Source organism: Triticum dicoccoides, chromosome 3B, assembly GCF_002162155.2.
Source record: "Triticum dicoccoides isolate Atlit2015 ecotype Zavitan chromosome 3B, WEW_v2.0, whole genome shotgun sequence".
NCBI lineage: Eukaryota > Viridiplantae > Streptophyta > Magnoliopsida > Poales > Poaceae > Triticum > Triticum dicoccoides.
Genome location: NC_041385.1, coordinates 837,855,860 through 837,860,541, shown reverse-complemented (window position 1 = coordinate 837,860,541; position 4,682 = coordinate 837,855,860). Strand labels below are relative to the sequence as shown.

Here is a 4,682-nt window from a genome sequence, read left to right as displayed (position 1 = left end):
ACGAGTACGACTCCATCAACCCCGTTCACTGAACGCTTCCGCTTAGCGATCTACAAGGGTATGTAGATGCACTCCCCTTTCTACTCGTTGCTGGTCTCTCCATAGATAGATCTTGGTGTTACATAGGAAAATTTTTGAATTTCTGCTACGTTCCTCAACACTTTGGTCCCGGTTGGTGCCACCAAGCGGGACTAAAGGGGGGCATTGGTCCCAGTTGGTGCCACGAACCGGTACCAATGCCCATCCTTTAGTCCCGGTTGGTGCCACCAACCAGGACCAAAGGCCTCTGCTTCCCGCCCTTTGGGCTTTTGAAAAGAGAGCTTTGGTCCCGGTTGGTGGCAACAACCGGGACTAAAGGGGGTATGAGGGTGTCGATTTTATCGGGAATGAGGGTGTCGATTTTTTTTGTAGTAGATGATGATGATGATATATGAAAACTTGGTCAATTTTTTCTGTTGTAATTTTGTTCGATGAATGTTTTCTGTTAAAACTTGTATTAAGTTTGTTCGATGAATGTTTCATGGGAGAGAGGGAGTAAAAACTCATCAGACATGAGGGGGGGACGAGTCCCCCTCCGGTTCCTAACTCTCTCAGGAATTCAACATATATTCAACATGAGGGGGGGTCGATAGCCCCTCCCCGATAACTCTGACATGAGGGGGGGGGGTCGATATACCCCCTCCCCGATAAAAAAATTTCCATGAATGTATGCCGTCGTTGTCGATATACCTCCTCCTTTACCAAGTTAAAAGAGTGTTGTCGTCGAGGCCACCCCGAACCCTTTAAGTGTTGCCGAGGCCACCCCAAACCCTAGAGAAGTGTCAAGGCCATTAATTAATATAATTCCTTGATGTGAATAGCTATAACGAGGTCTAAGTTTGCCACTAATATATCCATCTGTCATGTTTGTATAATAATTGCCATGTTGTAATATTTGCAAAAACTATGGAGCACGGCCGAGACGAGGAAGTAGAATGGGTGTTGGGGGACATAATCGCAGCCGGAGCTAATGCCATGTCGTATCTCAACGAAACTGATGGTCTGGAAGAAGAGGGTGAAGAAGCAGGCTATGGTCCTCGAACAACAGAGGAGACCGTGACCGGTGACCGAATGCCGGTGCAAGAAGGAGGCCGTGATAACGGCTCCGGTGACCGAACAGAGGCCGGCCAGGTATATATATTAATTAAGCCTGTGCTGACTATAGCTAATTGATGCATTCATTGTTTTGGTATCTACACATATTAACTATCGTCTTTCTTCATCGAGCACAACTTCGGTAAAGAGACGAGGCCCGAAGAATAAGTTGAGATAAGATGAAAGGTTCACGATCACAGCAATCACGCGCGATGGCCAACCGATTGAACCCCTCCGGACCAAGGAGGCATTTACTGCTCAGTGCAGGTTTCTTATTAGGGACATGACCCCATCAGCATAGAGCTATGGAATCGGCCTAAGGATGAAGAGCTTCAAGTTTCTTTTGTCGAAGATAGACAGAAAGCTGATCTTTGGAAAGCGTTGAAGGTAAATTTCACCCTACCGGAAGAGGAGGATCCGGAGAATCCAGTTATAGAGCCATTTATGAAGTCCTTTGCTCTCAAGAAGATGGCAGATCTATTCAGGAAGTGGAAAAATGACCTGAAAGCAAAGTTTGTCGACAAAGAAAAGACAGCAGAATTCATCGGCCGGTACGAGAAGCTCAGAGATCAATGGGATGCATTTGTGGCCGACAAGACATCGAAGAGGAGTAAGAAGATGTCAGCGATAAACAAGATAAATGCTACGAAGAAGGAGCATCACCATCGCACGGGGTCAGGTGGCTACCTCAAAGCCCGACCGTTGTGGGCCAAGGCTGAGAACGACCTGCTTGATAAAAGGGTCAAACCAGAGACATTGAACTGGCCAGACCATTGCCGGACTTGGTTCTTCGGGGTTGGCGGAACCTTGGACCCTGTAACAGGGAAATGCGTTTGGACGAGGGAGCAACTGCGAATACCCCTCACGAAGCTTCAACACTATATTAACGCAGTGCAGGAAGGGATGTTCATTCCAGACAGAGAGAAGGACGAGCTCACAATGGTCCTCGGGAATATCGAGCATCTTGGACGGACACGAGGCACGCCATGCTCCATTCCGTGGAAGGCTGGGTTTCCGGACGCAGGCGGTTACAAAATGCCAAGAGAGGAGGAAGAAGGTGGAGCAGAGCGAACTGCAGGAGCTGCACGCAAGGGTACAGAAGTTAGAGGAACGAGATGCAGTTTGAGAAATATATTTGCATTATAAGCAAATGTCCATTTTAAGTTTGTTATAGACAAAAATGAAGACAAGGAACACCTTGGAGGATTTTTGAAAAAAAAATTATGTACACGAGAATCTACTCCCTCAATTTTAAGAAAAATATATTTGTAAGTTCTTAAATGAAAAATATTTGTAAGTTCTTAAAGGTTATGAAAAAAAATCACACACATATGTATCACTTAGAAACTTACCCATGTGCATATAAAAAAAACTTACATATGTGATTTATGTAAAATAATGTGGTCATTTGAAACTTAATGCAGCATTCTCATCTTATTTTTGTGCACGTCACAAATGGTCATTAAGATATTAATAGGCTACTACATGGTTGTGTGCATTTTGTGATGAGGTCTCCGCAGTACTTGATGAAACCTTACCGTCGGCGTGACTGGCAGTACTCAAAATGATCAAATCATGCTAAACTTTTAATGCGGGGTCAAAAGATAAGCAGTGGCAACAGTGGCCCCTTGAAGGCTTCGTTGATGTACTGGACGATGCCCAGTTTGTGGACGGGGTTGCATGTAAGCAGGCTTTTGTTGCACAACTCTCCAGATGCGCTCGTGCTTATTAATCGAATCATTACATTACAGAGCGTAACTGCATGCATCCAGTCATGTTGCTTCTGTTTTCCTTTTTGTATTCTTAACTTTTTTATTTCCTCCTTTTTCTGTTTCTTTTTTGAAGATTTACTTTCTTACAAACACATAAATCTGTTTTAAGATACATAAACCATTTTTTAAAATTACATACACATTTGTGGAAACTGTAAATGTATGAACAACTTTTTAATTCTCATTAATATATTTTTAAATACTGTAACCCTTTTTTACTTCATGCACATCTTTAATGCGTGCACACTTTTTAGTTACATTAACATTACAAAGAATACATGAACAATAGTTAATACATGATGTTTAAAAAATATCTGAACAATTTTTTTGTCACATATTATATTCAAAATGCTTGAACACTTATTTAACTACATGAACATTTTAGAAATATGTGAACAATTTTTTAGTTACAACTTGCAAATACTATTTTTCTCAAAATATGCGAGCAATAATTTTGAGTTACATAAACATTATAAACTGTACATGAACACTTTCTCGAATATTTGGGAATATACTTTATGGCACACAGATATTTTACCTTTTGTAGTTAGTTATATACAAATTAATAGTATAAATATTTTTAAATTTTTTAGGAATTTTTTCAAGTTTTATGAAAAAGAGAATAATTGTAGTGTTTTTAGTGGGCCACACTAAGTGTGGCCCATTTAGCTCGGGCGTATGAGAAGGAAGATGAGCTTTCTATGTCAAGATAATTATGGGTTTGCTAGGAAGAAGGGCCAAATATTGATTCATTGACAGAATGGTTAGAAATTTTTCTCTTTGTCGATATGTTACTAGCTCTATGATAAAATGTTGAAACCATCAATTACTATATTGTACATGAATGAACCCGGGCTTCTGCATTCAAGACCTCGCCGATACATTAATTTTGTTTTATCTAGATACCTAACAATGCTATCACTGGAATGCAACTCAAATATTACATTCCTCCTATATATGGCGGTCGCTTGCGTGCCGGTGAAAAAAAAGCACGTGATGGCATCCGTCCTCACGAAGCTATAGGAGGAGGCAGGACCGTCGGCGGGATATAGATCATTCCAAAGAGCAATGTTGGTGCAGATTGTGCCTGATGAGCTTACGCAAGACAATTTCCCCAGGCGAGAGAGGGTTGTGACTTGGTTGCCAAATCGAGGCACGAGATTACCTCAAGGGCGATGAAAGTTTGTACATCTCCCTGCTTTGTGAGAGTCTTTGAATCTTTGCGGAGTTTATTGTGTAGGACGTGAAAGGACTTCCCACGGAGGGGAGGAGAAGCGGAAACCGTGTAGATGAATGAAGCATGCCGCGTCGCGAATGGGCGGCTGTTCCAAATTCTTGATAGCCTTGGCATCGTCGATCTCGTCCCACTTCTTCTTCTTGTGATCAACGGCGACCAAGGCGCGGGAGATCTCCTTCCACTTCTAGAAGAGCTTGGTGGCCTGGGGAGTGACGTGGCCACCGTCGTTCCAGGCTGCGACCACCTGATCCCGGACCATCGTGAATCTTTCCGCCTCTCATGCCACGAGGACGAACATGGCCATGGATTTGCGAACCTCCTGTTCGGGAATGGCGGTTCCCCTAGCCTTGAAGCGGGCAAGGATGGAGGTCGCGTGGGCAGCTGCGGCCTTCCCGACGGGTACCTACACCATGACTTGGATGTCGCCGCTGCCGGTGAGACCACAGTAAGTGCTGTTGACGGAGAGCTCTTTGAAGACAGGAAGCAGGTCGCCCTCCTTCTGGAAGGCCAACCAGTCACCGGCTTGGGACTGGAACCCA

The 4,682-nt window shown here is 43.6% G+C and overlaps 1 pseudogene; it reads left to right on the top strand.

Moving 5' to 3' along the window:
* The first annotated feature begins 945 nt into the window (after positions 1-945).
* The window catches only part of LOC119278802, a 148,162-nt pseudogene continuing 144,425 nt past the window's right edge, over positions 946-4,682 (top strand).